Source organism: Herpailurus yagouaroundi, unplaced genomic scaffold (genome assembly GCF_014898765.1).
Source record: "Herpailurus yagouaroundi ecotype Mexico unplaced genomic scaffold, PumYag 206, whole genome shotgun sequence".
In the NCBI taxonomy this organism is placed as follows: domain Eukaryota; kingdom Metazoa; phylum Chordata; class Mammalia; order Carnivora; family Felidae; genus Herpailurus; species Herpailurus yagouaroundi.
In genome coordinates this window covers 5,130,771-5,153,645 of record NW_024412437.1, presented here as the reverse complement: position 1 = coordinate 5,153,645, position 22,875 = coordinate 5,130,771, and the positions used below count along the sequence as shown (strand labels likewise).

The 22,875-nt window shown below is 41.7% G+C and overlaps 1 protein-coding gene across 5 annotated transcripts in view; it reads left to right on the top strand.

The window, feature by feature from the left end:
* Positions 1-21,131: 21,131 nt before the first annotated feature.
* Positions 21,132-22,875, top strand: part of ABCA9 (ATP binding cassette subfamily A member 9) — a 62,972-nt gene continuing 61,228 nt past the window's right edge. For 3 of the 5 annotated variants that reach the window (XM_040452216.1, XM_040452214.1, XM_040452212.1), the window contains exon 1: positions 21,132-21,277. The gene's annotated coding sequence lies outside the window, so the exon portion shown is untranslated. The other 2 variants (XM_040452215.1, XM_040452213.1) reach the window with 1 other exon arrangement.

Sequence of the window (22,875 nt, the reverse complement as noted above, 5' to 3'; positions counted from 1 at the left end):
AGAGAGAGAGAGAGAGAGAGAGAGAGAGAGAGAGAGAGAGAGAGAGAATCTGAAGCAGGCTCCAGGCTCTGAGCTGTTTATTAGCACAGAGCCCGACGCGGGGCTCAAACTCACAAACTGCGAGACCATGACCTGAGCTGAAGTCGGACGCTCAACCGACTGAGCCACCCAGGCGCCCCTAAAAGGAATTTTTTTTTTAAGGAAAAATAGTTGTATCATCTCAAACTCTATTGTAGACAGGTCTTGCGCTGGTTTTGTTCTTTATTTTCCTACTGTACCCTTTCCAGGGGAGGCTGACCGCTGTGGACTGTATCACCAATTCCCTGCTTTCATGGTTGGCTTCCAATTGGGTCTGACCAATCCAATAGGAAAGAGCAACAATAGATGCAAAGGTGGAAAAGGGGAGAGATCAGAGGATCTCTCGTTTTCATTCCAGATGTCAAGCAGTAGATGTATCCTTCCATGCCCATAGCTTTTGCCCTCCGCCAGTTACATGCACCTGCTTCTGACCCCTCTAATACTATTGACCCCAGGAACGTCCTATTCTCACCTAATCTTCACTCAGCCTCCAACAATTCATCAAATTGCCACTTAAGGTGTTTGTTCCTACCAGTTCTTGGCTAATCTTCACTCAGCCTCCAACAATTCACCAAATTACCATTTAAGGTGCTTGTTCCTACCAGTTCTGGGCACTACTGGCTTCCGCTTCAGGTAAGCTGATCTTGGCTACAATTCTCTATATTTACTTGCAAAAAAAAATAAGAATAAGACTACATATAGAATGTCTCTGCTCCCAGTTCCTTCTAACATTTGATCTTGGACCCCAGTTCCTGACACAGAGCTCCTAAGACCCTTGGAATTTCTTGGATGATAGAAGTATCTTTTGTTCCAATTAGATGACTCTGGTGGGCTGTAAGATCAGCACTGGTCACCAGAAAGACCAAACCGTGATTAGAAGCTTGGTATTTTCAGCCCTACCCCTATTCTCCAGAGGTGGGAGAAGGGTTAGAAATTGAGTTAATAGTCAATCACACCTATCTGATGAAGCCTCCATAAAAATCCCAAAAGTAAGGGATTCAGGGAGCTTCCAAGCTGGTGAATACATCAATGTGCTGGGAAGGTGGTGGCTGCATCCTAGTTCCTGGGTGACTGAGGCTTCTGAGCTTGGAACCCTTCCAGAAGTTACCCCATGTATCTCTTCATCTGGTTATTCATCTGAATCCTTCATCATACAATTTATTATATAATCAACCAGTAAACGTAAGTAAGTGTTCCCCTGAGGTCTTTTATTTAAAAAAATTTTTTTACACATACTTATTTTTGAGAAACAGAGTGAGACAAAGCATGAGCGGAGGAGGGGCAGAGAGAAAAGGAGACCCAGAATCTGAAGCAGGCTCCAGGCTCCAAGCGGTCAGCACAGAGCGTGATGTGGGTCTCGAACCCACAAACTGTGAGATCATGACCTGAACTGAAGTTGGATGCTCAACCGACTGAGTCACCCAGGCGCCCACCCCCCCACCGGAGGTCTTTGAACTGTGTTAGCTTGTCAAACCCAAGGACGGGGTGATGGGAACCCCATTTAGAGCTGGAAGGCCAGAATCAGAGAAGGCAACATGGGACTCGGGGAAGTCTTGTGAGACAGGGCTGCTAACTCGTGGGATCCGACACTACAGACAGATCGTGTCAGCACTAAATCAAATTGTAGGACCCCCAGCTGCTGTTGGAGAATTGGTCAGTATGGGGGGAAAAATCCCCACACATTTGGTGGCAAGAAGTGAAGTATGAAAACAAAAGAAAACACAAAGGAAAAAAACAAACAAACCTGCTTTTCCCAGACATTTGGTATCAGTGAAAAGGAATTTGCTAGAACAGCTCTGGCACATATGGAAACATATGGTTTGGAAAGAGAAAGATAGAAGGGCAGGGATGAGGAACCCTGATCCCTGAATGGCCACCTAGGCACTTGTGGTATAAAACTGTAACGGCTCTTTGATCAGTTACTAAGGGTAAAAGTTACCAGTGGAATTAGAGATGAGAATAGACCCAAGGAAATGCAAAATGACGAGCATGCGAAATACGCAACCTCTTGGTTAGCATTATCTGTAACAGCTAAAATGAGAGAGAGTTCTGAGTTGGAACTTGATGCTGGACCAAGTTCAAATTTGGATCAGCCTGAGCTTTGGCCACTAGCCTCAAAGCTGCCCACAGAAGGGGAAATTATGCCAGGAAACTACCTCAAAGCCCTCTGATCACCAAAAAGGTAGTCAGAGTGGTGGAGAGCAAAACCAGAAAACCAAAGCCGGGGGATATGGTGTGGAGGAGATGTCTCATTTTGTGGATCACATTATCAGCTTCCTGAGGAACCTTTCCTAAAATGGACTGCGGGGGTAACTAATTTGGGGGCTATGTCTTTGGTTTCGAATGGTGCAGAGTGGAGGAGCATGTTTGGTTTGATACAGGATCTGTAGTCCACCATTGAACAACCCCGGATGGTTATATGTGATTCAGACACGCAGAAGGTTATTCCTGAGGAATCGATTCCTAGGAGACTGGATAAAAGCCACCATGAGGTGTGCTTACCTGAGAAGGAGGGCTGCCCGATTCCCCCTCCAATTGCCAAGTGGAACACTTCAGATGAAGCGGCGGATGTGCTTTGTGGGCAAGCCACGTGGGATTGGCTTTATGGTGACTGGGATATTCACCCACTAAATATGCCCGTTACCAGGTTATGGTAAATGCTGTGATTAAGGGTGCCCCTTGTCACATGGGCATCCCATGTGACACTACTCTTGCAAAATCGAATGGTCTCAGAAGTTTTATCAGTTTTGCTCTCTCAGCTGCCCCATTTGGATCTTACCGATACCAAGGTCACCAAAGGAATTACAAAAGAAATGGGAGAGACAGAAAGGAGAATCAAGGGACTCCACCCAGCAGTGTGGACGTCTTAGATGGTTATTGAAAAGGGGGATGAATGTGGCGGACATAGTATTGAAACAAAGATGTTGATGCAGCATTATGGAAGCTTGTGTGGGCCAGTGAGACTCCCCATGGGTCCCCCAACATTAGAAGGCCCCCAGACAAATTCTCTCCATTTACCCCACTTGGAAGGAATTAAAAAAGCCAGGCAGCAAAGATTATGTGAGAAACGCCACCCAGAATCCCCTGGGGTATTGGGTAAGCAGATTAATCCAAGTAAATATTGGAGAGGCAGAGTCTTCTGGCCAAGCCTGGTGGGGACCCAAGGCCACCCGCACATGTATGGATGAAATGGCCAGGGAGCTGAAGGGGAGGAGAAGAAACCTTTTCTGGGACTCCTTAACACAGGAGCCAATGCACTGTGATTTGAAATCTCTGAGTAATGCCTTCACAGCAGCTTAATTTAGATCAGGAAGATATAGAAATTAAAAGGTGGATGGGATTAAGGTGAAAGTTTAGATGAAAATTGGGATTTTTGAGCAAACTTTTTGTGAGGTGGCTGGTTCCCCTCTACTTGAATGTATCACTGGGGTGACTATTACGTCCAACTAGCAATTACTTCCCCTACCTAATATTGTAAACAGAAGGCATGACAGTCCCCCTTGGGCACAGTAAATGGAAACCACTAGAATTTCTCGGGCCCACACAGGTGGTTAATTTAAAACAATGCAGAATACCTGGTGGGCAAAGGGATTACCTCTTTAATTAATGACATGTTAGCAGCTGGAGCACAGGTATCAATGAATTCTCTGTATAATAGCCCTGTGTGGCCTGTGGAAAAGTCTTTATAGCTCATGGAGACCAACAGTGGACCACTGAGGCTTAAATAAAGATGTACTGTCCAAATACATCGGCAGTTCCAGACATGGCTTCAACCACCCACAAAACACATCAGGTACCCCGGGATTTTTTTTTCCCAAATGCTTTCTTCTCTAGCTCAGTCTTGGAAGAGAGCCAACCATAGTTCGTTTTCCCACGGGAAGGATCCCAGTTCACGTTTACTGTGCCATCACGGGTCATCTGAACTCAGCAGCTCACTGCCATGACTTGGCCGGAAGGGATTCGGACCTGATACAGGTCTCCAGGGTAAAAACACACCGTCTTGGTGATGTGATGGTATTGGAAACTGAAGAGAAGTCTTGGGACTGATTCGAATGCAATGGTGACGCACAGACGCAACCAAGACTGGTTAATCAATCCAGCGAAGGTCCAAGGACCTGCCCTGATGATAACATTCTCAGGAATAACCTGGGCAGGAGCCCCATGGAATGCTCCACAAGTGACTGTTTCTTCCCACCCTTAGGACCAAACAAGAAGCCCAGTGTTTGGTGCTTTATTTGGATTTGGGGGAATGCGTATTTCACATCTAAGAATATTGCCAGCTCCTTGAAAGAAAGCCATGTTTGCGCGGGGACCTAAATACAAGGATGACATATCTGAATTGTAAAAAGTGGTAGGTCTCTCCTAGGATTCCAGATCTCAAGGCTGTGGTTTGCCCTGAAGCCTCAATCTCCGATGGGTCCAGGAAACATCACTGATTTTCAGTTTGTTTGGCTTTTTCTTATTGTTAGAAGCCAGATGACTTCAAAAGTGTTTGACCTGTCAGAGGTAAAGAAACTTAATTTTAAATCTTAGCAGCTCAAATCTTAAAATTTAAATTTGAAGACCCACCTCAGGCTAGTGGCTACCATATTGGATAATGCGTTTTTAAAATTAATCCGGATTTCTGGCCTCATCCTAAATGATAAGATTTCAAGGGAACTGAGTTCTGATCATCCCTCTCTTCTTCCATATAATTGCTACCTCATATTTTAGTCCCTACTGTGACTAACATGTCCCTCCCACCCCAAACACGAGTTAATCTTTGTCATCATTACTTTGCACGATCATATTTATTTAGTTTATCAATATAATTATTAGTTTTCAACATCCAACTACTTCCTTGTGTGTTCAATCTTTTTCTCCTTGAGGGGTGTCTATTAGTTCCTTCCGAGATATCTATAAAAGAGAAATCTCAGGGGCGCCTGGGGGCTCAGTCGGTTAAGCATCTGACCAGCTCAGGTCATGATCTTGTGGTTCACGAGTTCAAGCCCCACCTTTGGCTCTGTGCTGACAGCTCAGAGACTGGAGCCTGCTTTGGATTCTGTGTCTCTTTCTGTCTCTGGCCCTCCCCCACTCACCCTCTGTCTCTCTCTCTCTCTCAAAAATAAGTATTAAAAAAAAATAAAAATAAAACAAATTAAAATTAAAAAAAGCCACAATCTCAGATTTTGTTTATTTTTTTTTTTAATTTTTTTTTCAACGTTTATTTATTTTTGGGACAGAGAGAGACAGAGCATGAACGGGGGAGGGGCAGAGAGAGAGGGAGACACAGAATCGGAAACAGGCTCCAGGCTCTGAGCCATCAGCCCAGAGCCCGACGCGGGGCTCGAACTCACGGACCGCGAGATCGTGACCTGGCTGAAGTCGGACGCTCAACCGACTGCGCCACCCAGGCGCCCCTCAGATTTTTTTTAAAGATATGACTGTTTTATCCTTACACGTGAATTATGTTTTAGCTGGCTTTATCAATCAGCCTTTGCTAAACCACCTAAAATTTAACTGGCTTAAAATAACAATCTTATTTTAGCTCTGTTTTCCTGTCTCATTTCTGGCATCCGGGTGTTTATTTTTGTTTGAATTTGATCTCTTTTCTTGTTATATTTTATTCATGCATTTTAAGTCTTTGTTGAGGGAACAAACACATCAGCATCACCCAACTATTGGTAGAAATCTTGTGATGGTCTTTTAAAATTATACCATGTGCTATTTCGATGCAAATGATCAATTAAAAGGTAGCTGGTCCAACATTTACTCCAGCTTTTTAAGTGTTACACTAAGCAAACCAGGAAACTTGCAAAAGTACTCCAGGGGCCGGTTTAGAAGAGTAACAATTGTGCGTTGTCAATACTTTTAGGTAACAGAACAGATTTTTGTTTGCAGTTCTTACCGACTATTTTTTACAAAAAGGCTGAGCATCTGACCTTCTTACATAATAGTAAATAATTTCTGGATATTTGGATGTAATCACATATCTAAATCTATATACATGAAAGACTTGTAGCCAAAAATGTTGTGGTTTGAGGCTTGGATCTTTCTAATCTGTAAGAGAGAAGGAAACCAGATTCCCCCGGCTCCATTCAGGCATTCCGCACTGAGACTGGCATCCACCATTACTAACACACCCCCTTTTCACATCCTCCCCTGAGATATTCCCCCACTGTCGACCAAGTCAAGGAGAAAATCAATGGCAGTATTGCTCAGTTCTTTCAAACCCAATGAGCTGTGTGCAGCTTCTATAAATCTATCGACAGCTTTGAGTGATGTACTTATAATTGATGATTATGTCCAAAAAGCCCCAGACGTAACAGGCTTATGTAAAATAAAACAAAAGAGGTGGGGGGGGTGGGAAAGAAACCTGTGTAGACCCAACGACTTTATAAATTCAAAACTGGTGAATATAAATAAAAATAGGAAGTCGTATTTAATTATACAGTAAGCAAATTACCTTTTGTGAAAAGAATGACATCGCAAAAATGTTACAAAATTCAACACTTTTTGTATTGCTATTTTTGTTACTGAGACACTAGCACGGACGCTCGTGTCCTGAGTTTGAATAACTCATCTTGTTCGATAACGAAGTTTTTTCTTTCTTGCTCATGTGAAGCATCTTCAAGTCTTTAGGTAATTCATGACTTAGTCAGTTTCAGTAGCCATCGATACCTTTATCGCCCCACCAATGATTTTAGTCATTGGTAAACAACTTTCGAAAATACGCTATTTGGGGCCGTCAGTTCAGAGGCAAACTTCACAGACTTTCCTTCTGTTTTAAGGAGTCCTACCAACCTCTGCAGAGCTCTCAGCATGACTTGAAAATTGTTAACATGCCTAAGGAGGACGTCTTCCATTCTTTTGACAGTGATGTCAAAACTCCTAACACCATCCTCAGTGGCCAAGCACGTCTGTTGGTCTGTTCTTAGAATTCGCTTTCCACTTCGCAGAAAAAAAATCTCAAGTCTCAGAGTCTCATCGGGTTCTGACCCAGGCGCTCCTTTTCTACCTCCCACCAAGAAAAAGCAATGCTCCCTCTGTTACTTGATTTCTCCTGGATTTTCAGCATTTCCATTTTTACTTTCCCCTCCAAAATACCATCTTTAAATTTTTTTTTTCAACGTTTATTTATTTTTGGGACAGAGAGAGACAGAGCATGAACGGGGGAGGGGCAGAGAGAGAGGGAGACACAGAATCTGAAACAGGCTCCAGGCTCTGAGCCATCAGCCCAGAGCCCGACGCGGGGCTCGAACTCACAGACTGCAAGATCGTGACCTGGCTGAAGTCGGACGCTTAACCGACTGCGCCACCCAGGCGCCCCCAAAATACCATCTTTAAAAGATACCTACCCTTGGCCCAGACAATTCATTTTGGCTACCCCCCAACCAATGGCCTTTCTTTCATAACCAGGCTTCTAGAAAGAATCCCTGAGGGTTTCGTTTTTTTTTTTTTTTCTTCCCTATCTCACATCAATATTCTACATCTGAAACTCAAAATATATGTATTGAGCAACTTTCATGTTTTAGGCTCTCTGATATGAACCATGGTGAGGATTCCACAGTACCCCTAAGATTTTTACAGTCTATGGTGGGAGAGAGATGAGTATAATTAAAGTATTAAGAGGTACATATTACCATCGCCATGGGAACACCTGAGAAGGGCATCTATCTAATCCACATGTAGGACGGTCAGAAAGGTTCCTCCAGGAGGAGGCCAGACCCAAGACCTGAAGGACAAGTAAGAATTAGACAGATAATTATCAATTATTACTTATAATTGTCAGGCCTTATAATTAACTTTATAAGGTTATAATGGGAAGATCAGTTGAGACGAGGAGTTAATTCCAGGAGAGCAAATAAAGGTAAATGAGAATACAGTGCACGAATTCATTAAAAAAAAAAAAAATCACGTATGGGGCACCTGCGTGGCTCCGTCGGTTAAGCGTCCAACTTCACTCAGGTCGTGATCTCGCAGTTTGTGAGTTTGAGCCCCACTTCAGGCTCTGCACTAACTTCTCAGAGCCTGGAGCCTGCTTCAGATTCTGAGTCTCCCTCTCTCTCTGCCCCTCCCCTGCTGGCACTCTGTGTCTCTCTCTCTCAAAAAATAAATAACCATGTAAAAAAATTTTTTTCAAAGATCATGTCTAAATTATGACTGGAGTTGGAGTGAGGGTTAAGGCACAGGCAGGCTGGAGAGAGGAGCACTGACCGATGATAAAAGCCTTGTGTATTTTTGCGAAGAAGCCAGTGAAGGCATCGATGGGAGTGACATAATAAAAATCGTATGTTGGAGTGATGTACGTGGTATGAAAATGGATGACTTTCCAGTTTTAAGACAGTAGATAGGCCAAAGGCAAGACAAAGACAATAGATCTCAAATACCCAACAAACTTCCAGAAAAAAAAAAAAAAAAAAAAAGAATGGAAAGGCTAAAAGGGAAGCAGTATTGGGCCAAAATATTAGCTGAAAATTTCCCAGAACGTAAACAAAACAAAAACACAAGTTCTTTGATTACAAGTGACCACAGAGTGCCACGTAGGACCAAGAACCAAAACCAAAACCAAAACCTACACCTAAGCACATTTGCATGAAACTTCATATACTTCTGACTAAAGAGAAAATCCTAACATATCCTAGTAGGAACAACAAAATAAATGAATGAGAATCAGAGTTCTAGAAGCATTCTTTTTTTACATGTTGATTTTATTTTATTGAGAGAGAGGGAGAGAGAATCCCAAGCAGGTTCCGCACTGTCAGTGCGGATCCTGACGTGGGGCTCCCCGCCACGAACCGTGAGATCGTGGCCTGAGCGGAAACCAAGAGCCAGACGTTTAGCCAACTGAGCTACCCAGGCGCCCCCACAGTTATATAAGCATTCTTATCAGGAAAACTAGATGTGAGAAGGCAATAACATGGTTTTGTTTTGGTTTGGGTTTTTTTGCATTTTTAATTTTATTTATTTATTTATTTTTAAATTTATATTTTTATTTTTTGGTTTCAGAAGTAGAACTCCGTGATTCATCACTTACATACAACACCCAGGGCTCAGCACAACAAGTGCCCTCCTTAATACCTTAGCCTACCTCCCACTCACCTCCCTCCATCAACCCATAGTTCTCTATCAAGAGTCTCTTACAGTTTGGTTCTTTCTCTTCTCTTACCGCCCACCTTCCCAAATGTTCATCTGTTTTGTTTCTTAAGTACTCATATGAATGAAATCATATGGTATTTGTCTTTCTCTGATTGACTTATTTTGCTTAGTACAATACATTCTAGCTCCGTCCACATCATTTCAAATGACAAGATTTCATTCTTTTTTGATGGCATTCTTTTTGATGTGTGTGTATGTATATATGCATATAATGGAATGTACATACGTATATTTACACACACACCACATATGTATATAAACACACCACATCTTCTTTATACACTCACCAGTTGATGGACATCTGGGCCCTCTCCATAGTTTGGCTATTGTTGATAATGTTGCTGTAAAAATTGGGGTGCATGTACCCCTTCAAATCCATATTTTGTGTCCTTTGGATAAATACCTAATAGTGCGATTACTGGAATATAGGGTAGTTCTATTTTTAATTTTTTGAGAAACTTTCATACTGTTCTCCAGAGTGGCTGTACAAGTTTGCATTTCCACCAACAGTTCAAGGTTCCTTTTTCTCCACATCCTCTCCAACATCTGTTGTTTCTTGTGTTGTTACTTTGAGCCATTCTGACAGGGGTGAGGTGGTTTTTCATCGTGGGTTTGATTTATACTTCCCTAATGAGGAGTGATGTTGAGTATCTTTGCATCTGTCTGTTAGCCGTCTGGATAACTTCTTTGGAAAAGTGTCTATTCATGTCTTCTGCTCATTTCTTAACTGGGTTGTATGGGTTTTGGGTGTTGGGTTTGATATGTTCTTTATAGACGTTGGACACTAACCCTTTGTCAGATATGTCCTTTGCAAATATCTTCTCCCATTATGTAGGCTGTCTTTTCATTTTGTTGATTGTTTCCTTCGCTGTGCAGAAGCTTTTTATCTTGATGAAGTCCCAGTGGTTCATATTTGCTTTCATTTCCCTTGCCTTCATCATCGTGTGTAGTAAGAAGTTGCCCCGGCCAAGGTCAAAGAGGTTGCCACTTGTGTTCTCCTCTAGGATTTTGATGGTTTCCTGTCTCACCTTCAGGTATTTCCTCCATTTTGAATTTATCTTTGTGTATGGTGTAAGAAAGTGGTCCAATTTCATTGCATGCCGCTGTCCAGTTTTCCCAACACCATTTATTGAAGAGCCTATCTTTTTTCCATTGGATATTCTTTCCTGCTTTGTCAAAGGGTAGTTGACAAATTTGTATTCTGTTCCATTGATCTATGTGTCTGGTTTTGTGTTAGCACCATACGGTCTTGATGACTACAGCTCTGTAATATAGCTTGAAATCTGGAATTGTGATGTCTCCAGTTTTGTGTTTCTTTTTCAGAATTGCTTTGGCTATTTGGGGTCGTTTGTGATTCCATGTGAATTTTAAGGTTGTTTGTCCAAGCTCTGCCAAAAATGCTAGTTTGATAGGATGGCATTGAATGTGTAGTTTGCTTTGGGTAAAATAGATATTTTAACATGTTTATTCTTTCAATCCATGAGCGTGGAATGCTTTTCCCTTTTTGTGTCCTCTTAAATTTATTTCATAAGTGTTCTATAGTTTACAGAGCATAGGTCTTTTACTTCTTTAGTTAGGTTTATTCCTAGGGATCTTACTGGTTTTGGTGCAATTGCAAATGAGATCGATTCCTTGATTTCTTTTTCTGCGGCTTCATTATTGGTGTATCGACGTTGTATTGGTTGTACAGGTTTCTGCACATTGATTTTTATACTCTGTGACTTTGCTGAATTAGCAATTTTTTGGTGGAATCTTCCAGATTTTCTACATAGAGTATGATGTCCACTGCAAATAGTGGAAGTTTGACTTCTTCCTTGATGATTTGGATGCCTTTTACTTCTTTTTGTTGTCTGATTGCTGAGGCTAAGACTTCCAGTACTATGTTAAATATAAATGGTGAGCGTGGACATCCTTCTCTTGTTCCTGACCATAGGGGAAACGCTCTCCTTTTTTTCCCATTGAGGATATTAGCTGTGGCTTTTTCATATATGTCCTTTATGATGTTGAGGAATGTTCCATCTATCCCTACTTTGTTGAGGGTTTTTATCAAGAATGGATTTTGGGGCTCCTGGGTGGCCCAGTCGGTTAAGCATCTGACTTTGGCTCAGATCATGATCTTATGGTTCGTGGGGCTCTGTGCTGACAGCTCAGAGTCTGGATCCTGCTTCAGATTCTGTGTCTCCCTCTCTCTCTGCCCCTCCCCCCACTTGTGTTCTGTCTCTCTCTCAAAAATAAATAAACATTAAACATTTTTTATACAAATATATTTTTAAAATTTTTTAATGTTTATTTGTTTTTGAGAGAGAGAATGCAAGTTGGGGAGGGGTAGAGAGAGAGGGAGACAAAGAATCTGAAGCAGGTTCCAGGCTCTGAGCTGTCAGCACAGAGCCCGTCATGGAGCTTGAACTCACAAGCCATGAGATCATGACCTGAGCCAAAGTTGGACGCTTAACTGACTAAGCCACCCAGGTACCATATAAAAAGAATAGATGTTGTATTTTTTTTTTGTCAAATGCTTTTTTCTGCATCTACAGGATCCTATGGTTCTTATCCTTTCTTTTTTAATGTGGTGTATCACACTGATTGATTCGTGGACATTGAACCAGGCTTGCAGCCCAGGAATAAATCTCACTTGATCATGGTGAGTAATTCTTTTAATGTGTTGTTGAATTTGATTTGCTAATATCTTGTTGAGAATTTTTGCGTCCATGCTCATCAGGTATATTGACCTGTAATTCTCCTTTTTAGTGGGGTCTGTGTCTGGTTTTGGAGTCAAGGTAATGCTGGATTCATAGAATCAGTTTGGAAGTTTTCCTTCTATTTCTATTTTTGGGGACAGTTTGAGAAGAATAGGTATTAACTAACTAAAAGTCTGGTAGAATTCCCCTGGGGAGCCATTTGGCTCAGGACTCTTGTTTGTTGGGAGATTTTTTTTTTTACTTTATTTATTTATTTTGAGAGAGAAAGAGGGAGTGCTCACACAAGTGGGGGAGAGGCAGAGACAGAGGGAGAGAAAGAGAATCCCAAGCAAGCTCTGTGCTGTCAGTGCAGAGTCCAACACAGGGCTTGATCCCCAAAACTGTGGGATCATGACCTAAGCCAAAATCAAGAGCTGGATGTTTAACCAACTGAGCCATCTAGGCACCCCTGTTGGGAAATTTTTGATTACTGATTGAATTTCTTTGCTGGTTATGGGTATGGTCAAATTTCCTATTTCTTCCTGTTTCGGTTTTGGTAGTTTGTGAGTTTCTGGGACTTTGTCCATTTCTTCCAGATTTCCCAGTTTGTTGGCATATAATTTTTCATAGTATTCTCTTATAATTGTTTGTTTTACTGTGGTGTTGGTTGTGATCCCTCCTCTTTCGTTCATGATTTCATCTATTTGGGTCCTTTCTCTTTTCTTTTTGATAAGTCTGGCCAGGGGTTTATCAATTTTGCTAATTCTTTCAAAGAACCAAGTCTTAGTTTTGTTCATCTATTCTACTGGGGTTTTAGTTGGTTTCTACATCATTTATTTCTACTCTCATCTTTATTATTTTCCCGCTTCTGATGGCTTTGCACTTTATTTGCTGTTTATTTTCTAGCTCCTTTAGGTGTAAGGCTAGGTTGTGTATTTGGGAATTTTCTTGCTTCTTGAGATAGGCCTGAATTGCAATATTCTCCCCTCTTAGGACTGCCTCTGCTGTATCCCAAAGGTTTTGGACTGTCGTGTTTTCATTTTGATTTGTTTCCATGTATTTTTTAAAATTTCTTCTTTAATTTATGGTTAACCCATTCATTCCTTAGTAGGATGTTCTTTAACCTCCATGTATTTGAGGGTTTTCCAAATTTCTTTCTTGTGGATGACTTCAAGTTTCATAGTGTTGTGATCTGAAAATGTGCACGTATGATCTCGATCTTTTTGTACTTGTTGAAGACTGATTTGTGACCTAGCATGTGATCTATTCTGGAGAATGTTCCATGTGCACTTGAACAGAATATATATTCTGGTACTTTAGGATGAAATGTTCTGAATATATCTGTTAAGTCCATCTGGTTCATTGTGTCATTCAAAGCCATTGTTTCCTTGTTGATTTTCTGCTTAGATGGTCTGTCCATTGCTGTAAGTGGGGTGTTAAAGTACCTTACTATTATTGTATTATTATTAACGAGCTTCTTTACATTTGTTATTATTGATTTATATATTTGGGTGCTCCACATCGGGGGCCTGTATATTTATAATTGTTAGATCTTCTTGATGGATAGACCACTTGATTATGTTATAATGCCCTTCTTCATCTCTTGTCACAGTCTTTGGTTTAAAATCTAGTTTGTCTGGGGTGGCTCAGTTGGTTAAGCTTCTGACTTTGGCCTAGGTAATGATCTCACAGTTCATGGGTTCGAGCCCCACATGGGGCTCAGTGCTGACAGCTCAGAGCCTGGAGCCTGCTTTGGCTTCTGTGTCTCCCACTCATATTCCGTCTTTCTCTCTCTCAAAAATAAATAAACATTAAAAAAATAAATAAATAAAATAAAATCTACTTTGTCTGATATAAATATGGCTATTGCAGCTTTCTTTTGATGTCCATTGGCATGATAGGTGGTTCTCCATCCCCTCACTTTCAATCTGCAGGTGACTTTATGTCTAAAATGAGTCCCTTGTAGGCAGCATATAGATAAATCTTGTTTTTATATCCATTCTGATACCCTATGTCTTTTGACTGGAACATTTAGTCCATTTACATTCAGAGTAATTATTGATAGATAGGAATTTACTGCCATTGTGTTACTTGTAGAGTTGGTGATTCTGGTGATGCTTTCTGGTCCTTTTTAGTCTTTGTTGCTTTTGTTCTTTTTTTGTCTTCTCCACTCAAAGAGCCCCCCTTACAATTTCTTGTAGGGCTGGTTTAGTGGTCACAAACTCCTTTAGTTTTTGTTTCTCTGGGAAACTCTATCTCTCCTTCTATTTTGAATGACAGCCTTGATGGATAGAGTATTTCCTATTCAGCACGTTGAATATATCCTGCCACTCCTTTCTGGCCTGCCAAGTTTCTATGGACAGATTGGGTGCAAACCTAATCTGTCTTCCCTTGTAGGTTAAGTACTTTTTTCCCTTGCTGCCTTCAGGATTCATTCCTTGTTTGTGTACTTTGTGAATTTGACTGATATGTCATGGCAATGGCCAGCTTTTGTTGAACTTAATGGGAGTTCTCTGTGTTTCTTAGATTTTGATGTCTGTGTCCTTCCCCAGATCAGGGAAATTTTCAGCTATAATTTGTTCACATAAATCTTCTGCCCTATTCTCTCTGTCTTCATCTTCTGGGACTCCTATGATATGAATGTTATTATGTTTTAATAAATCGCTGAGTTCCCTAAGCCTGCCTTCATGATCCCTGACCTTTGTTTTCCTCTTCTTTTCAGTTTCTTTATTTTCCATAATTTTATCCTCTATTTAGCTGACTCGCCCCTCTGCTTCATCCGTCCTTATGTTTATGGCCTCCATTTGTGTTTGCCTTTCGGTTACAGCATTTTTAATTTTGGCCTGACTTTTAGTTCTTTGATCTCTGCAGAAAAGGATTCTCTGGTGACTTCTATGCTTTTTTCAAGTTCAGCTAGTATCCTTATAATCATTGTTTTAAATTCTAGTTCAGACATTTACTTTTATCTGTGTTGATTAAATCCCTGGCCATTATTTCTGCCTGTTCTTTCTTTGGAGATGAATTTCTCCAGCTTATCATTTTAGAGGAAGAAAACGGCAACAAAAACAATGAAAATAATGATAATAATCACAATAGAATGAAACAAAAATTTAAAAATTAAAAAAAATCAAATAAAGGAAGCTAGATCCTGGGTGTGTTTTGGTCTGCTTGTTGACAGAAGCTTGATAACAAAAGAGAGAGAGAGAGAGAGAGAGAGAGAGAGAGAAAAGAAAAAGAGTGGGAAAAATTTTTAAAGAATAAGAAATAATAAATGATAAAATAAAATTTTAAAAAATTAAAAAAGTTGTGCTCTTTCTGTGTCCAAGAAACAAAAGAAAAGAAAAACAACAATAAAAACAAAAGCAACAACAAAAACGAACAAAAACAAAACAAAAAAACAAATAAAGCTAGATCCAGTTTCTCCTAGAGCTGAAACTTTGCAGCACTCTATGATCAGTAGACTAAGTGCATGGAAGGGATTTGCTGGTCTTCTGGGGAAGGGGCCTGCTGCTCTGATTCTCAGGTGGACTTGCCCTAGTGGAGGTGAGCTTGGAGGGCACAGGGGTGTGGGGCTTGGTACAGTGGCTCCATTCTCCACTTGATGGTGGAATTTAGCTCACTGGGGTCAATCAGTGTTGGTGGGCAACTGGTGAAAATGACTTCACCCCACTCTCCAGAGCAGGGAGTTTGCGCCCTCATGCGTGCACGATCAGTCACCCCTTCTATGTCCCCTGTTTCTGTCTCTCTCTGTTTGTGTCTGAGCTGTCTGCCTACCAAGCAGCATCTCCCTCCAGAGTTTCATCACAGGCACGGCTATGTTTCAATACACCCCATTTGGGAAACCCCCACAGCTCAGACCCATAGTGATCTTCTGGGGGAGGGTGTCATCATGCTGTGGCCGGCTTCTCCCAGGAAATGGTCATGCCACCATGCAGTGGCAGCAGCTCAGAGTTTACGGTAAATCGCAACACACAGCCAGAGCCAGAGTTTGCTGCCCTCCGCTGGAGTCTTTGTGTGGGTATGGTGGCTTGATGGTTGGTGCCTGCTGGGTCTTCGGCTCACAGAGAGGCCATATGACCTCTACCGGGGTGTGCTTTCTTTCACAAGCTGGATGAGCTACTCTGTCTCCCCTCTTTATTTCTCCTCCCTGCGAAAATGGCTCCCTCCCCTCTGTGGCATCCCGGCTCTTCTCTCTCCAATTCACCTCTCCACACCATGTCCCTGCTGCCTTCTCTCCCTCAAATTATGCAGATTGTTCCATGAATCCTCAGATCGATTTCCTCGGTGTTCAAAACGGTTTGATGTTGATCTAGCTGAGTTCGAGAGACGAGACAGGCCCAGGGTCCCCTTACTACTCTGCCATCTGAACTCCTCCTCGTAACACCTTATTTTTAAAATAAATGATTTAAGACATTTTCAGTCTTAGTCAAAAACAAAGGCATAAACAAACAAACAAACAAAAATCCAGAATGGCAGAGCAACAGAAATACAGGCAGAAAAAGCGAATGAACTTATTAGTCAATTTACAAATGGCCAGAGATTGTATTAAAATATGCTTGACGTCACAAGTAACCTAAGAGATGTACGGTAAGTCATTAAGGTGGTATTATTTTTTTTTTATCAATCAGATTAGTAATTTTTAAAAATAACTATAATTTCCAGGGTAAGATGTGTGAAATAGACAGAGGGGATTAAGAGTACATTTACCTTGATGAGCACTGAGTAATGTACAGAATTGTCACATCACCATATTGTACACCTGAAATGTGTATGCGAATTATACTTGAATAAAAAAATACCCATAAGTTCCAGTTTTGCCAAGGCTGTGGAGAGTATAATAGCTAGCATTTTATTGAGTGCTCACTCAATGCTAGATGCTGTGCAAAATACTTTACGTGTGTTGTTTCCTTTAATCCCTACTCTACCCCCAAATTCTAAAGTTTCCAATCCTAAAAGACTCTTTTGCACAGTAGCGTACTCTCCGTCTCTTACAGGTGAGTCCCTTGCTCGGCATTGCACAGCTGGTAAGGAGTAGAGCTCAGGTTTCAAGGTCAGATATGCTGGCAGACTTATCCATATGGGGTGGAGCATAGGCACAGAAATAGCAGGTCGTCGGGGGGAAGACAGTTAGAGACTTAGGTTGATTTTTTTTCCCTTGCCAGAGTAAGGTAGGTTCAAGTATGTTTGTCAGCATTTAAGGGTGATCACGAGTAGAATAAAAGACTAGAAACTTGTTACCTGGCGCTTTCCACATGAGACGAGAAAAGGACAAGTGGAACCTAAGAAAGGGAACAGAGAACAAACGTGATCAGTGTAGGCATGGAGAAACAGGAAAACCACAGGAAAGCTTAATTTGGAGACTGCATAGTGAGATGACTGGATAAAATGACTTGGTTATCCCAGGGATTTACATCTCTCACAGAAAGTAGAAGATGCACAGACCAGTAAAAAGAAAAATAAAATTCTACTGCTCCAAGAGACATCCTGTAGACAGATAAGAGAATTAGGAAAAAATATATCTGAGAAATGCAAATGGAAGTAATCATCGAGGGCAGGAATATATCACACAAAGGATGTTTCAAGGCAAAGAAGAGAGAGCACAAAACAGAACCAAGTTTGTTTCTTATATTAAAAAAAAAAGACAGAGAGAAAGTTTTGGAGAGTATTTGCCAAAACTCAAATACAGCCATGCAGCTGGGTCCAAGGAAGGACAAAAAACAACAGCAAAGTCCCTGGGAATCAAGCAGATGTTCTCAGCTTCTCTCTCTCTCCGTCTCTCTCTCTCTTTCTGGATTCTGGGCGGCTCCACTCTTCATTCTTTGCAAATCGGGGTTTTTTTTTTCTTGCTTTTGCACACAGTGTTAAGGGCTATACATAAGTCCATGGCGCTATAATCAGCCAGGAAAGAATTCAAATAGAATGCTTTACACCACGTGAAATCTATAAAGTTTCTGGCACTGGAGAATATTGTCACCAAATATACGGAGCAAAAGGCAAGGCGAGTTGTAAAATGTGTGCATCTAAGGTGAGAATCATTTTTTTTTTAAATATAATTTATCGTCAAATTGATTTCCATACAACACCCAGGGCTCATCCCAACAGGTGCCCTCCTCAACGCCCCTCACCCACTTTCCCCTCACCCCCACCCCCATCAACCCTCAGTTTGTTCTCACTATTTACGAGTCTTTTATGGTGGGGTGCCCGGGTGGCTTAGTTGGTTGAGTGTCTGACTTCGGCTCAGGTCACGATCTCATGGTTTATGAGTTCGAGCCCCGGGTCGGGCTGTGTGCTGACAGCTCAGAGCCTGGAGCCTGTTTTGGATTCTGTGCGTGTGTCTCTCTCTCTCTGCCCCTCCCCCACTCACACTCTGTCTCTCTCTCAAAAATGAATAAATGTTAGAAAACTTTTTTTTAAAAAAAGAGTCTCTTATGGTTTGCCTCCTTCCCTCTCTGTAACATTCCCCCCCCTCCCCCTCCCCCATGGTCTTCTGTTAAGTTTCTCAGGATCCACACATGAGTGAAAACATATGGTATCTGTCTTTCTCTGCCTGGCTTCTTTCACTTAGCCTAACACTTTCCAGTTCCATCCACGTTGCTATAAAGGGCCAGATTTCAGATAAAGAAGATGTGGTCTGTATATACAATGGAATACTACTTGACAATGAGAATCATTGAATGAACACACACACACACACACACACACACAAATGAGACATCAGAGCACTTGTTATTTAAGCCACAGACTGGAGATGGTCCGAGCTTTTACCCAGGATCTGCTACTCGCCAACTGTGTGCATTTGGGTACATTATTTAAACTCTCTGGGCTTCATTTTTCTCATCCGTAAAATAGCACCTACCTGAGGAGACTATTATGTGATTGTGTTCATATTTAAGTGTGCCCTGCGTATTGTAGGTGCCATATGTGGCTGCTTAGTAATTACCTTTTGCATAAAATCAGTGCCATTCCACCTTCCAAATGCCAATGGCGTGATTTGGTTTTAATCGGCCGGCTGATTCTGAAGCTTATTTAGAAGAGTAAAGACGTAGGGGTAATCAAGAACATGTTGAAAAGAAGATTAATGAGGGTGCTGTTGCTCTGTTATAGAGGTAGAGAGATTACGATGTGGCCGCATTGAAGGAAGAAACCAAGATTCTAAAGGAAAAAAATAGTCTCCGAAGGAGAGTGGGAGGTACAGGCTCCCACTTATGGAATGAATAAGTCACGGGGATGAGAGGGACAGTATAGGGAATAAAGTCAATGGTATTATAAGACTGTTGTACGGACAGATGCAGCTACATTGTGATGACCACAGCGTAACAGATAGACTTATTGAATCGCTATGTTGTACACTGGAAACCAGTGCAACATTGTGTGTGAACTATACTTCAACTAAAAAAGAGGAAGGAAGGAAGGAAGGAAGGAAGGAAGGAAGGAAGGAAGGGAGGAAGGAAGGGAGGGAGGGAGGAGGAAAGAGAGGAAGAAAGAAAGAGGAAGAAAGAGAGTCCAGAAGCCAACAAGTTTTTTTCTTAGAAAAAGTTACTTGAGAAACATTTCCTAGGGGTGCCTGGGTGGCACAGTTGGTTAAATGTTCAACTCTCGGTCTCAGCTCAGGTCACGACCTCACAGTTGGTGAGTTCGAGCCCCACATCGAGCTCGGCGCTGACAGTGCGGAACCCGCTTGGGATTCTCTCTCTCCCTCTCTCTCTGCGCCTCCCCTGCTTGTGCGTGCTTTCTCTCTCTCTGTCTCAAAATAAATAAATAGACTTAAAAAAGAAAGAAATGCATTTCCTAAATGATACTCTGTTTACAAAATGCTGGTGAGGTTATTAAAAGTGATAATTTTGCATCTTCTACAGAAGACAGAAGGCTTGCAGAAACACTCAGCAAGTGTTTTGTTTTTTTTTTTTTACTTCCATAGTCTTATGCATTAATGAGTTCGATCTGCGTCTATTTGGCTGGCTGAACAATCTCTGGACCCACAATTAGCAAAAGAGTACACATGATTGCATAAACATTAAGGGATGGGAAGTAGGTGAGGAAGATTTCAAGTGATTATCGTGGACAATGGGACGCAGACGAGCCCATTCAGTTTAAGAACTGCGTGCACAGCACATTGTTTCTCCTTCAGTTGTGTATTCAGAAAGCAATCACAGTGCAGAAGCACCCAACGGACTTACGGACTGCAAGCAGAAAGAGTGTGGTCCTTTTTCACTTTTCTTCTTCAGCCAAAAATAGACGCTGTGCGTTACAAGGAGTTTCGGAATTGCCTTGTCTTCGACCTAAACGAAATGCTCAAAAAAGGTAGAATGGCACCTCTTACCTGTTCAAAATGTTTCTTGAAAACTATGGAGGGGAGCCTGGGCGGCTCTGTGGGTTAAGTGTCCGACTTCAGCTCAGGTCACGATCTCACGTTTGGTGAGTTCAAGCCCGGCACCGGGCTCCCTGCTGTCAGCGCAGAGCCTGCTTCAGATCCTCTGTCCCCTTCTCTCTCTGCCCCTCCCCAACTCGTTCTCTTTTTTTTTATCTCTGTCTCTCCCCCCCCCAAAAAATAAATAAGCTTTAGAAGAAAAGAAAAATATGGAAAACAGGACATACTAAAAGCCAGCAGGTGGTTACAGAGAAAGGGGTTTGTTTGCTGGGACTTAAAGAAATAGCAAGCTGGTGGATCATGAGAATTGCAGGTGTTTTTATAGGATGTGCTCAAAGGATGTTCCTATTTTGCCCTCCCAGGAAGATGCTGTAGACGGCTGGCACGCAGCTGGGATGCAGATAAAAGTTCATTGTTTTACCCTGAAAAAATTACATCGCTTCACAGCCATCTTTCCGTATCTCGGTTTTAAGGGCTAAATTTCAGTGGAAGATTCTGAGTTGCTTTCTGACCTGATTGTATACTTCCAGCTATCATTTTTTTAAAACCTTTTCTTTTTCAACCTCTCCCGGCTCTGCTTTTCTCCGAACTGGCTCTTTACTTGCGTTTCTTTAAAAAGACTGTGCTGGGGGCCAGCTCTCCCATTGGGGCTTTGTATGAAAAAGCTAATTGAGAAAGACTAGATTCTCTTTGGTTTGATAGTTCCTAATGTTTTGATACGTCCAGCCAGCCATCTGCAACTACAAACTCCCTGCTGGGGAGCTGGCTGGGAGACAAAGAAATGGAAAACTGCGGAGAAGTCACCATGTGATGTGAGCGGAGAGTTTTTGGCAGGCTGGCTGAATTAAGACCATAATCCTTTTCGGAAATCATTCTAAAACGGAACTATTCACAATAAACATGAAATTAAAAGCATGATGTAGTAGTGACCCAAAAGGAATGTGAATTCTTCTCCAGGACATGCAGAGACATGTGGATGAACCGTTTCTAGATTCTTGCCCCAGCTTTCCTGAGAGTAAGTTAATCTCTAAAATTGTGATTGTTTTGCATATACAACTATAACTTACGACTTCGAATAGGGAATGCCAAACATTTGGATGAAAACTATTCAAGGCAGTAAGTTATTTGTTGTTTTGATCTTCCCCCAATCAGCTGAGTGTTTTCTATTGTATGGCTAAATAACCCGTTGGGGAACTAAGTGGTTTTGTTTTTTTTTTCATTTTTACCCTATGACTAAAGCGTGTTTGGACAAATAGCATCTATTATCTAAAAGGTATTAGACGGATTGAAAGGAATGTCACTTTCTGTCATTTCTTTGCAAATAGGGGCTGCTTCCCAAGTTATTAGAATTACTTACTCTTTTTTGTTTGTTTTCAGTTTTACTGCCCGAGTATTTGTAAACATGGAGGTGGGGGGGGGGGCACACGATTTTCTGAGTGAGTTTTGAATTGTTTTAGCTGGCTGCGGATTTTCAAGAAAACTTAGGGCAACATTTTCATTGACCTTGTTTATATACTACGTCTATAGGAGTCTTGATCTCATTTGTCGTGCAATGTACTTATTTTCTGAATATGAAGAGTTCTTTCTGGCAGGAGGTGACTGGCTTTTTACAGAGCCACATTATTATTTCTAGATCACACAACTTCCGATTCGGAGCAATGTAAGCTAGTTAGATGTTTCGTGCTGCTGTGGTGAATAGTAATTTTTTTCCCCCTGACATTTACATCAGGATGTGTAGCGGGAAAAAAAAAATCAGTCTTAACAGTCCGAAGGAAATACCCACAATCATGACAATTAGGTCATTGTTAATTTCTTGTATTCATCAATATTTTCTAGCATATGCATTGCTAAAGAAAGAAAGAGGAGTAGGCATGTAGGCGATGTATTTAACCCTCTCAGATACCATGGCTTACTGGGGTACTGGTTTCTTAATTGGTGACGTCGTAGTGTCATTTCAGTTGGGATCTCCAGGCCGTCACAGCCTGCTCTGGTGGTGCTATCTATGGTCAAGAACTCATCCACATAGCTTCTGGATTCCTTTGTTAATTTTTGGACAGTTTTTGAACATAAATTCACGCCCTCATTTGTTCCACAAACAACTCTTTGTGTCCTAAAGCCCTCGCCTTCGTCTTGTTCTCGGTTTTCACGCTCTCAGACTCCCTTTTGTGCTCCGTGTATTAATTTTCATTGCTGCCGTAACAGAGGACCATGAACTTTGTGGTGGGAAACAAAACAGATTTATCACCTTACAGCTTGAGAGGTGAGAAGGGTGATGTGAGTCTCACCGGATGAAAATCAAGCTGCTGGCAGGGGGGCCTTCCATTCTGCAGAGCTATTCTGTTTTCTTGCCTCCTACAGCTTCCAGAGGCTGCCGTGTTCCTCAGCTCATGCCCACCTTCCTCCGTCTTCAGAGCCAGCAACAGGTTGAGTCCTTTTAACATCACCTCATCTGACTGCCTTTTTTACCTCCCTTTTCCACTTTTCAGGACGCTTGTGATTACTTAGGTCCACCCAGATCATCCAGGATCGTCTCTCTGATTTTAAGTCAGTTGATTAGCAACCTCACTCTCATCCGTTACCTTAATTCTCCTTTGTGGTGTAATGTAATATATT